Raw genomic sequence first — 13,332 nt, 5'->3', positions numbered from 1 at the left:
GCCTGAGGGGTGAAGAGCGGCCACACTTGGGCCTGAGGGGTGAAGAGCGGCCACACTTGGGCCTGAGGGGTGAAGAGCGGCCACACTTGGGCCTGGAGTTAGCCATTCTCACACTGGCAGCATCAGTGAATCCAGGGAAGGGAGTGAGCGCATCTTCTGACACGTTCCTCCAAAAAGTCAAAGGCTCCACCCTGGTAACTCTAAGTTCTCTTGGGGCAGAAACTCCTTTGACACTCAAGACACAGGTTCTCCCTCCACTCACACAGAGGTTTGCACGCAGTTTCCTTCAGCACACGAACCCCAGATCTGACACAAAAGAACAAATCCTGTATGACTCTGCTTACAGGTACCTCGAGTAGTCACATTCGTAGAGACAGGAAGTAGAAGGGTGGTTGCCAGGAGCTGCGAGGGAGGGGAATGGGGAGTGGGTGTTTAATGGGCAGAGTTTCCATTGGGGAAGATGAAATAGTTCCAGAGGTCGATGGTGGTGATGGCGGCAGAATGTGAATGCACTTAATGCCACTGATTGTCCATTTTAAAATGGCTTAAATGGGCCAGGTGTGGTGATTCATGCCCGTAATCCCAGCCCTTTGGGAGGCTGAGGCAGATGGATCACTCGAACCTGGGAGGTGGAGGTTGCAGTGAGCTACTGCATTCCAGCCGGGCCACAGAGCGAGACACCATCTCAAAACACACACACACACACACACACACACACACACAAAGGCTTAAATGGTAAATTTTATGTTATACACATTCAAGCACAAGTTTTTTTTAAAAAACAGCAGATCTGCAAAATGCCACTCCTAGGTCTTGTGGCTTTGTTCTCACACTGATGAGCATGCCAGTTTGTCTTTGCCGGGCAGTTGATCAACCCTCAGCGTTCCCTGTGCTTCCAGCAGTACAAAGGCCCAAGCTGTGTCTCAGACACCAGGCTCATAGCTCCCTGAGGCTGACCCCATTCATGATCCTGGTGGGCCACGCAGGGTAAGGACGACTGGGCTTCCTACCTGAAGCTCTTGAACTGCACTCGTGTTCCAGAAAGAACCTCATCTCATCTCATCTTCCGAGGGGGGCAGGATTGTTTCTGCTGGCATTTGGTGCCAGGATCCCAGGTTGACTCCAGTTGTCACAAGTCCCAAGTTTTCTCCACTCTGATAGAGTAGCCCAAGCAAAGGGGCACTCCTGGAACACCCGAAAGGCTTTCCTTCCCTGCTCCTCTGGTTTTCTCGGATTCTCTGCTTAGAAACCTACGTGAAATCCAGTCATGGAAGCTGTCACAGGATAGTTTTTTTTTTCTGGTCAAATTTATTACATGATAAATTAGTATATTGTTATATAATCACTTCAGTATAGAGCGTATAACAGCATGCACGTCTCTGTCCCCCAGCCTGAGAAACAGCACATTCAGCATGCGCCACTGAAGCTCCTGGAGTAAACCTCCAGCCCTGGTCCTCGGCCCTTGCCTGGAGAAGTAACCATCCGGATTCAGCACTCCTGGCCCTCTGCACTGCTCCATACTTTCATACTCATGTTGGAAACAATGAGTAGTGTTGTGTTGTTTGTTTGAACGCTCTGGATATACCAGCATCATATAGGACATATACTTCTGTGGCCAGGTGTTCTCCCATCCTCATGTCTTTTATCTTCATCCATTTTGACGTGTACAGCTCTAATCTATTTATTTTTACTGCTCCCTAGAACTCCACTGTAGGGCACTCCCATGTTATCCCCTTTCCCATATATGGAAACTTAGATGTTTTCATAATTACAAACAAATGCCGCAGTCAACACGTGTGCACGTTCATTCGCATGCCCATGGCTGGAACTGGGGTCAAGGATGGGCAGATGTTCAGTTCTACTCAGAATGTCCCTTTGCATTCCAGTGTGGTGGGATCGATGCCCATGCCCCCTGGCAGTACTGGAGAATTCCCACTGCTCCACATCCTCACCAGATTTCCAGATTTTCTGTTGTCAGACTTTTAATTTTTGCCCATCTCACGGGTCTGTTGCGCCATGATAAACAAAAGGGCCAAGAGGCCTTATACCAACACCATCTGTCTGCCACAATTCCACCCCCACGCCACCCCACTGCACACCACTACCTTCCTACACTTATTCCTATTCTCTTCCTGGACCCACCGCATTTCTGCCACCCTGGCCTCCTTGATGTTCCGTGTATGCACCAGGCACTCATGCCTTGGACTTTTAGACTGGCTGTCCCCTCTTCCACAAATGTGGTTCTCCAGATAGTCATGTTCTCTCCTTGCTTTCTTCAAGTCTCTGTGCAAATGTCACCTTCTCCGTGCAACCTATTGGTGCCACCTTATTCACAACTGTACCCAATCCTTGCTCCTGGCACTTCTCCTTTATCACCTACACTTTTATCACCTTCTAATAACCTATGTGATTCACTCACCAATTTTATTTGTCTCTTCCCATCAAAATGTAATATCCAGGTGGTGAGGGATTTTTGTTGGTTTTGTTTACTGGTATTTCCTGAGTTCTGAGGAGAGCGCTTGGCACATAATAGGTGTTCAGTAAATACTTGCTGAACACATGGAAGGATGAATGGAAGGATGGATGGACAGATGGATGGAAGGATGGATAAATGAATAGATGGATGAAGGGGCGAATGAATGGTAGACGGACAGATGAAGGGATGAGTGGATGAAGGAATGGATGGATGGATGAAGGGATGAATGAGTGGATGGATGGATGGATGAATGGACAGATGGACTGATGAAGGGATGGATGAGTGGATAGATGGATGGATGGATGGCTGGATGGATGGATGGATGAGGGGATGGATGGATGGATGGATGGATCAATGGATGGCTGGATGGATGGATGGATGAGGGGATGGATGGATGGATGGATGGATGGATGGATGGATGGATGGATGGATGGATGGATGGATCGATGGATGGCTGGACGGATGGATGGATGAGGGGATGGATGGATGGATGGATGGATGGATATCTTAAAGCTCAAAGTCATTTGTGCTACTATTCACACTGGCTGCAATTTGTGATCTTGGAAAACCTGTCCTTTTTTCCAGCCTGAGGTAAGATCCGATTCTTCACAAGGCTGTTTCACTACTGACAGGTTTTCATCAGATACGTTTGCATGTTCATTAACTCATGTAAACATTATTAAAAGGACTACATAAACAGCTTCCTACACGTTTCCTCTTGCTTTCATTTAGGTATAATTGTATGAAAACACAATGTACCATATGTGCCAATGGACCATCCCCTTTCTTATGCTTCCAAATGACAATTCCCCTCTGCAAACACACTCAGATACAGGTCTTTACCTTTCTCCTTCTACTCCAAATCCAATCTGCCTTTTTAAGACAAAGATCTCAAAGCCCCTGCCCAATGATATGGGAGCCAACAATGTCCATTCTCACCCTAATATGGTCTAGGAATTCATTCTTACCTTTAAAAGTGCTTTGCAAATTGTAAGAGGGTATTCAAAAATGGTTATTTCCTCCTTCACTGTCCCCTTGTCACAACTATTCAAATAGTCATAAACATTCAATGCTTCCAAACATGATGGTGATTTCCAATCCTCTTCACCCTACCCAAGTCCAACATGTCACCCCTCCAGTTCTCAGTATGTCCCCTCACACAGGAAACAGTCAGAAACAGGCACAAGTATCCCCATAGCTGCAGAGGAACCAGTATGCTGAAGGTCACTGAAAGTGACTGGCCAGCAGCCTCTAAATCATTTTTATTTTCTTCCTGGCATACTACTCGTCTAGATCTTCCAGCCTCCCTTGCAGTTAGGTGTGGCCATGTGACCGAGTTCTAACACAGTGGTTTTCAACCAGGACAATTTTGCCTCCCAGGGGACATCTAGCAATGTCTGGAGAGGAGGCATCTGTGGTTGTCACAACTGGAAGAGAGAGGAGAGTTCTATGGGAAGCTACTGAGTCTCTGAGGCCAGAGAGCATCCTGCTGAACATTCCACAATGCACAGGACAGCCCCTCACAACAATAAACACTATTCACAGGCTCTGTGGCTTTGTTCTAACCCTGATTAGCCTTTGGTCAGCTCAAATGCCCATGATGCCAAAACCCTACACTCACCCTGTACTAATAGTTGAGAAACCCAGTTCTAACCAATGGAATGTGAGCTAACGTGTTGGAGCCAATTCCCTGCCTGATCCATAAAAACCAGCCAAGTGCAGTTCTCCAAGCTCTTTCCTCTTCCTTAGTCTTGGTGGAGATGATCCCAGGCACCTTGGAAGCCACACACTGAATACAACGAGGCCAGAAAGATGGGAAGAGCTTGCATCTGTCACTGCTTGAATGAGAGCTGTCTGCCCATCAATAACACACATTTTACACTAAGAAATAAACTAGCATGTGAGAGATCTGGATTTCTTCAAGATACCAGCTGGCATTAGCTAACTCAGTCACAAATACTTTTGCTTGTTTTCTTGAATAGATTCTCCAATTTATGGAGCTATACTTGAGTCAGCATCACCTGGGGGACATCTAGATTGGCCAGTCCTATTTCAAGTGGGAGAGGGACCTCCAGGGTACATTTCTCTGGAAATCAACTTATAACTGATATAACGAGCTGGCTTATGCAGGGACACAGGAGGGGTCTGTGGGCCCATTTAAGTCTCTGAGGAACTTTTGAAATCGGGACCCTTTACATAAGCTCTCTCGAGTTCGCCTCTGGCCATTCCAGTCCTATAGGACTTCAAATTTGAATCTCTGTACTCTACATTCTGCAAGTTTAGTCGAACATATCTTCTCTTGCCCAGTTATCTTAACCAGTCAGAGCTTAGTAAAAATAAATGCAAGCTCCTATTTCTTTACAGATTTACTATATTTGTCATACAGAGATTTTGCAATTGTAGTGATCATTTACTGAGGAGGTTGCTAAATTTAGCAGATAAAATATAAGGACATACTCATACTAAAAGAAAAATTATTCTATTCATTGTCCAGCCAAAACTTAAATAGGTTTCCTGCATTTTATCTGGCAACCGTATTTACTGAGCATTTATATTTTTTCAGGTACAACGTCTGAGATACACTCAAATCCTCAAAATAACACTGAGGGTGGCACCACTATCACCTCCATTTTCAAATGGGGCAAAGAATGCAGAAGGCTATGTTCTCTCCCTGGGTCATAGCCCACCTGCCATTGGCAGTGCCGGGATCCCAAAGCAGCCAACACATGGGCTCTCCTGGCCTGGTCCAGTGCGCAGAGGCGTGCCCGCAGGCAGGACGTGCTCCAGGAATGCTCCCTATTCCACCACCATTCCTTTAAAACCTACAGAAAGCATAGTCTATTTTTCTAATGGGCAATCATCAAAACATAGTAGCTGTAAGGGAACCTGAAGATGTGGTGAGGATGGTTAAGAATATTTTATTTAAAACTTTCATGTTTTGGAACTATTGTAAAATATCCATAGGAAATATTTCCTTTTTTAAAGCTTGCATTTCTCTCAGAGATGAATGGATGTGATCCAGTTTCGGAAAGTCTTAGGAGGTGACTCGGTGCAAACATCAGGGGCACAGACGTTGAAGTCAGATGGGAGTGGGCTTAGATTCTGGTTCCGCCATCTCCTGGCCGTCCTCACGTGGGCAGGTTACCTGGGCACCCTTCCCACTGGCAGTTTGCTGGCCTGCAAGATATGAAAGCAGCAGTCTCCATCTGAGGGCTTTGTAAGGGCTTAGTGGAGAAGCAGGTGAGGGAGCGCTGCCCACCCTTTACATATGGGAACCTGGGGCTCATGTGACTCACCCCAGGACACGCCGCAAACGGGGGGTGCAGGTGCTCCCAGAGAAGAAGAAACAACGGGCTGGGTGGGAACCAAGAGCTCAGGCTCAGGGAGGAACAGACTGGCGGAGCCCTCAGCCTCACCCCCCAGGTCCCGACATGCACCCCACCCCCGTAACAGCAGCAACCAAAGAACCTCATCCCACTTTATTGCAAGGATTTCCCTCTTCTGCATTTCTTTAGTGGCTCCTCCCAGGGAATTCAGGACTCATGACTTGAACTAGCAGGACTCGATGAACTGTAACTGCAGCCACCCACTCCCGACTGCTTTCTCGGGATCAGAAATGGCCACACTGGGATTGTGTCACTGGGCAACACCATCCCAGGAGTCCCTGCACCTTAAATCAAAAAGACAATGGGAGGAAGAGCCTGATCCTAACCTGGAAGCAGGATCATCACTACACACTCAAATTCTTTACATTGTTTTTTTTTTTTTAAATGTTGAAATCACTTTAAAATCTTGATAAAGAGAAGCGACGCCTCTGAGATGTTTCTGTGACACTGTTTCTGCAGTGTCTGGAGGTACCAGATGCTCTCACTGCCTTTCCGGGAAACCGCGCGGCCCACAGGCAGCCACCTCTCACCAGTGAGGCTTCCTTGTGTCTCCAGGGCCCCTGAGCTGGTAACCATTCATCATACTTGGTTTTGATTCAAAACATACAGTCATCTCATAGGATTATAAATTCTATATCTTGGGGGATAGTTGGTAGGAAGGAGTTCTTATCGGTTAAAAAAAAATCCTGAGAATATACTAGACATATGTCAAATAAAACCTGTATTCCTTTTAAAATTCAGGCACTTGAGGCGGTGGCCAGTGATGCCTGTAATCCCAGCACTTTAGGAGGCAGATGACCTCAGAAGTTCAAGACCAGCTGGGTAACATGGTGAAAATCCATCTCTACAAAAAAATACAAAAATTAGCCAGGTGCAGTGGCTCACATCTGTAATCCCAACACTTTGGGAGGCCAAGGCAGGAGAACCACTTGAGCTCAGGAGTTTAAGACCAGCCAAGGCAACATGACGAAACCTCGTCTCTAAAAAACACAAAAATGAGCTAGGTGCAGTGGCATATGCCTGTAGTCCCAGCTACTCAGGGGACTAAGGCAGCAGAATTGCTTGAGCCCAGGAGGTAGAAGCTGCAGTGAGCTACTGCACCACTGCACTCCAGCCTGGGTGACAGGAGTGAAACCCTGTCTCAAAAAAGAAAAAATAGCTGGGTGCAGTGACACATGCCTGTAGTCCCAGCTACTTGGGAGGCTGAGGTGGGAGGATTGCTTGAGCCCAAAAGGTTGAGGCTGCAGTGAGCTGTGATCATGCCACTGTACTCCAGCCTGGGCAACAGAGTGAGACCCTGTCTCAAAAAAAAGAAAAAAAGAAAAAAAAAAGGCAGGTTTGTTGGATGTAGGGATATTTTTATGCACTATAAATCATGTTGTTATAAAACTTTCAGGAAAAACCCACAAATTATCAATGATTACAACTACAATGAATGCACAAAATTGTACCTAGAAACTCTGTACCCCCAATTCCTCTTTTGGGGGCCACTTTATAAAACAAATCACCCCCAAACATACTGGCTTATGACAATGAGTTACTCTACAGTCCCACTGGCCAGGTTCCAGTGGGCAGCCTCACTCACGATGTCTTGTGTACATGGGCAGTTGGTGGTTGGGGCTGAGGTCATCTTACCGGGCTGGATATCCATGGGGTCCTCCTTTACTCCTAGCCAGGTGCTCAGCTGGGATGACAGAGGCTGGCCCTTTTTTTAGCCCTTTCCATGTGGCCTCTTCATGCCACCAGCTTGGACTTCCTCACTGCATGGTGATCTCAGAGATGTCTGCATTTGTTACATGGTGACTGTAAGAGAGAAGCCAAGAAACCAAAACCTTTCAGACCATAACCGTCCCACCACAACCAAACACCAGAGAAAAGACTGTGGCCCCAACTCCAACCCCATCAGCAAAGAGGAGTGGAGAGCTAGACAGACCCCCTCAGTCTGCTGTCAGGAGACGCCACCCTGAACAACATGATGGTGTCAGAGAGGGTGCGGTGGGGAGCAGTCAGTCATCCCTGCAGGACAGCAATGAGCTCTCTCAACAGAGCATCAGCAGAGGCCACCTGGGAGCCCGAACACCTACACTACCCACCTCATCCACCACCCAGGGGATAATCAGCACTGCCCTCTCCCCACTGGGGTTGTCAAGGTTGAGTAAGAACTGGGACATTCGTCACCTTCCAGTGGCAAGATGCCTCCACCCCAGTGTCAGTGGAGGCCACGTGAGGAGCACCTCCCCCCAAGCCAGGGTGGTGGCAGCAGAGGCCACTATAATAGAAGATTTAAATAAGCTCTAGATCATAGCATAACCCCCAAAATGCCCACGTTTCAAGAAAAAATCATTCATCATTCCAAGAACCAAGAAAAGCTCAACTTGAACGAGGTAAGACAATCAACAGTTGCCAACACTGAGGTGACACAGATGTTGGAATAATCTGACAAAGACTCTGCAGGGGCCATCAGAAAAATCCTCTAATAGGTGATTACGAACAGGCAAAAAAAACATGAAAAATAGAAAACTCAGCAAAGAAGCAGAAGATGTAAAGAAGAATGAAAGGGAAATTTTAAAACTGAAAAATATAGTAACCAAAGCAAAAACTCATTGAATGGACTCGAAAGCACAGTGGAGAGGACAGAGGAAACCATCTGTGAACCCGAAGATAGAACAACAGAAATTGCCCAACTGCACAACAGAGAGAAAACAGATTTTTAAATAATATATTAACATAGCCTCAGGGACCTCTGGGATTATAATAATCTAATATCTAATAATCTAATATCAGTGTCATTGGAGTTCTGGAAAGGGAAGAGAAAGAGGGCAAGGCTGAAAAAGTATGTGAAGAAATAATGGGTGAAAATTTCCCAAGTTTGGCAAAAGAAGCCGAGAGAACCTCAAACAGAATAAACCTAAAGAAATCCATGCCAAGATAGATCACAGGCAAACTTCTAAAAATGAAAGACAAATAAATCAGGGAGAGAGAAAACACACCTTACTTACATTGGGGAAAAAGCAATTCAAGTAACAGATTTCATATGAGAAATCAGATTTCGTCATGAGAAATCTTGACAGAAGGAAGAAAGCACCACAGTATGTCAGGTGCTAAAAGGAAGAAACGCTGTCAACCCCAAATTCTGTATCCCGCAAAAATATTCTGCAGGACTGAAGAACAAGACTTCAGATGCAAGAAAACTAAGGGAACATGTCACCAACACACCTACTCTAAAAGACTGTCCAAAAAATGCTCTTGAAACAGAAAAAATTAATCAGAGAGAGAATAATGGAATATCAGGAAGGAAAAAACAACAAATGAGAAAGAGAAAATGTGGGTAAGTATAACATATTTTCCTTCTCTTGAATTTCTAGAAACAAGTGTACAGTTCCTTAAAGCTAGGGTCCCCAAAACCCCAGGCAGTGTGCTGGTTGGTACTTGTCTGGGGCCTGTTAGGAATCCCAGGCAGAGCAGGAGGTGAGCAGTGAATGAGCATTACTCTCTGAGCTCCGCCTCCTGTCAGATCAGCCACAGCATTAGTTCTCATAGGAGCGCAAACTCTACTGTGAACTGCACATGCCAGGGATCTAGGTTGTGGGCTCCTTAGGAGAATCTAATGCCTGATGATCTGAAGTGGAAGGGTTTCATCCTGAAACCATACCCCTAGTACCTGTCACCCATCCCCCAGCCCCAATCCGTCAACCCGCCCAACCCCTCATTCGAAAAATGGTCTTCCACTAAACTGGTTCCTGGTGCCAAAACGGTTGGGGACTGCTGCCTTAAAGGGTCCAAGTAGGCTCATTCTTACCCAGCAGTCTGCCCGCTGCAGGGCTCATTTATGAGGCCAATTATTTATCCAGGGCTCATTTAAGAGGCCAATTACATGTCTGAAACTCCTCAGATTGTGGTCACCGCACCACCAGCATCAGCATCTCCTCGCCATGCTTGCTTAAAACGCTATATCGTGGGCTGCTCACCAAACCTACTGAACCAGAATTTATACAGGTGGTCACAGAACTCTGGGTGTAAACATGGGTTTCTTACATACACTAAGGTTTGAAAAGTTCTTTTTTTTTTTTTTTTTTCCGTCTCGCTCTGTCGCCCAGGCTGGAGTGCTGTGGCCTATCTCAGCTCACTGCAAGCTCCGCCTCCCGGGTTTACGCCATTCTCCTGCCTCAGCCTCCAGAGTAGCTGGGACTACAGGCACCCGCCACCGCGCCCGGCTAGTTTTTTTGTATTTTTTAGTAGAGACGGGGTTTCACCGTGTTAGTCAGGATGGTCTCGATCTCCTGACCTCGTGATCCGCCCGTCTCGGCCTCCCAAAGTGCTGGGATTACAGGCTTGAGCCACCGTGCCCGGCCAGGTTTGAAAAGTTCTAAGATGTCAGTTGACCTTTAGTTAACAAAGGGTCAAACTCAGTCACTCAGTGTTACCTTAGGAGAAAAATGAGAACAAACTGTTTTCACAGATTCCTGACTCTTGGCAATCCAGTCGTCCAAGACTGGAACACATTTCAAGGTTAAAAGAGTAATCAATGCCCCACCTGGAGTCAAGGTTACACACCTATGCACGATGGCAGGTTGTCCCGGAAGTGTTGGCTGGAGTCTAGGCCACTACAGAGAAGTCTGTCATTCATAGGTGCCTGCGTTTCTTCCTCTCTGAAATGGGGACAGTCTTTCCAAATTCTTGGGGTCAAGGCGAACAGCAAAAGAGGTGTGCCGTGCACAGGCGTGTAAAAGATTAGCTTTTACCTTTAGTGCATGTTTACGCTCTCCTTAAAGACGGCCGTCGTGTCGCCCTTTTTTCTTTGAAATGTAACATCTCTGTATTCTTCACACAGAATCCTAGAAAGTCAGGCATGATAGTTAAAATTAAATGTGCGCCTTAATTTACCCAGCCTTTTCTGCGGAGTACTGATGAAGGGCAGTCCCTGGTGTCAGCGGAGGCAGGAAGAGGCTGGGAAGAGCCCAGGACCCACCACAGCGCTAACCAGGGCGATGTGCGCTCCACCAGCTAGAGCGCAAATCCATCGCCCCGTGCCTAGGACTGCCCCTCCAGGAACGCCTCCAAGTCCCCTCCGCCCACACTGTCTCTCCACGTTCCCTCCTGGAGATGCAGCCTTAGGTCCTGCCCCTCCCGCAGAATGGTTCAGGGTGAGGCGCAGTTACAGTCTTGCAGGACCCGCGCACGCACTCCCTCTAACTAGAGAGGAGAAGTCTGCAAACTGTCATTATTAAAAGGAGAAGGCTGAATCTGGGAGTAAACGCCTTAAAGATGCGGCAAGGGGAAGAAGGAGTTCAAACTGTTGAAAAATTTGTCCACCAGCCAACTTGCGCTGGCGCCGCCTGGGTGATACCAGTGCCCGGGCTATAGGTTCGCCTGCCTCCCTGGCCAAGAAAGGGCTGTGCCCCAAAGCGCTGTCCTGTGCCCATGACAAGTGCGTCCTGGCCAGGCCCTAGCCCTTCCCAGGGACCGGGATGGGGCTCGCAGGGCGCAGCAGGGTGGCTGCCCCAGCTGGGAGAGCACGTGGTGCGAGGCAGGCGGGTTCCTCCTCACTGAAGTCATGGACTTGGCTCACTGCGGAGGGGCCGGCGCGTGAACGTCGCTTGAGCCAAAAAAGAAAAAGCGCACACAATGTGTTTCTTGTTAGGGTCTGCAAGCCGGGCCTCGGGTTTTGCTTTTGCTGCCGCATTATAATATTAAGATGCAGTTTGATTCCGGACAAGCACGCCCTTGTCGCTGGCTGGGGTGGATTCCCACGGACGCTGGCGGGCAGAGGGGGGCGGCCTGGGTGCTGTGCTCTGGCGCGGGGGCGCACAGCGGATGGAGGGGGGGTCCCTGCATGACCTAGGCTCCCTGCGGTGGCCGGACCCCAAGACTCGCGCCTCGGGGCGGCGCAGACGCGGCGACGCCAGCCCTGCTCCCGCCAGCTCGCAGGCGGCCCAAGATTGTTTTCCAAGACCTTATCTCTCGCTCAAGTTAATTTTCTTTTTTAATGTGGGGACCGGAACAAAAGACACAGGAAAATCCTTTGTGAAAACTAAACGCAGCCACAAATCGGGGCACTTCACAGCATTTGTAACAAAATATTTGCAGTGCCCGTAGTTAAATCGGCCCCTCCGCCAAACTTCCCAAACTTTGCTTTCTTTGAACCAAGCTGAAAAGTGATCTCCCTAAAAGGGGATCGGAAGTTTGCAAGCAATTGGATTTAGCACGGAGTTCTACCTGGTGCTCTAGAGAGCTCTGGGCATACAGGATGGTGCGGGAATCCTGGAAGGAATTACCGCCCGAATGGTGGCAGGGCAGGGGAGGAGCCACTGTTAAGCCGTGGTAGTCGTTGAAACGCTTTGTTAATGCCGTTTATTAGCTGTGTGCGACAGGAAGTTTAAGAGGTTAGGCAGGTCTTCAAAAATATCCAAAAAGAAAAATAAACATTCCCTTGTTTGCTTTTTGTGGCTTTGCTCATTTTCTTCCCCTCGAGTGGCCCTTCATCTAAGCCTGTTTTAAACCCAAAATCGGTTATCTGGTTTCAGGGTAAGGGCTCCCTCTTGCCAAGGTATTAAATAAACAAGTAAAGCAAAAACTTGAATTCTTATGTAATCCAGATGCCGTTTCCTCGAAAACCACAACAAATGCTGCTAAACCAGATAACAGGACCGGGAACATTCGCCCCCCCAACCCCCACCCCACAACACACAGCCTCCGCCCCCAGCTTTAGAGCCAGCAGAGGACATTTATGTTCAGGAACTCCTCTCCAAGGCAGACGATAAATAATTGCTACTAACACTCTCAACTGCAGATGAGCACCCTTGAGGGATCCGGATGCCATAAACTGTCCGGGAATGTTGGCATCTGGTTCTTAAAGCCAGGACCCAGGAGGCGTCTGCGTCTGCAAGCTGACTTGGAAGTTTCTGGCCTCTTGATGTTCTCAGTCGAAAATGGTGCATTAGAAAGGGGATTGGTCTGGCCCGCGCTTTGTAGTGGTAATGAGGGCGCGAATCGCGCTAGGCTCTGCGCGCGCGAGGCTCCGCTGAGGACGAGGGCTGGGGCTGCACATCTTCCCGGCTCCCCCAGGGCAGAAAAAGGGACTGTTCTGGAAAAAAAAATTAATGGTTTATGCGCAACCTCCCAGGGTTCCGAGGAGTTAGGCAGTAGGACGGTGTGGAGGCGGGGGTGGGGTCTTTCAGTCTTTCAAAGGTATTTTTAGGAGTCCAGCATCAAAGCCATCCGGCGAGAAACTGAAATCATCCAAAGGAATAAATAAATCTCGCCATGCGCTAAGACAGTGACCTTCTCCCCATCCACCCTTCTCTCGCGCCAGCCCCACCCCGAACGCCTCGGTTGCAAAAACAAAATAAAGCAAAACCTTTTGCTTTGGCAACCTCTAAGCCAGATTATGCCTCCTTTTGCAAAAAGAAGATTTCTTTCTTCTCCCTCTCCCGGCATTTTTCCTTCGTCTTCTCTTCCTCCCCTCACCCC

The sequence above is a fragment of the Colobus angolensis genome, unplaced genomic scaffold, assembly GCF_000951035.1.
Source record: "Colobus angolensis palliatus isolate OR3802 unplaced genomic scaffold, Cang.pa_1.0 Scaffold53, whole genome shotgun sequence".
Lineage (NCBI taxonomy): Eukaryota > Metazoa > Chordata > Mammalia > Primates > Cercopithecidae > Colobus > Colobus angolensis.
Note: the sequence above shows the minus strand (reverse complement) of the source record.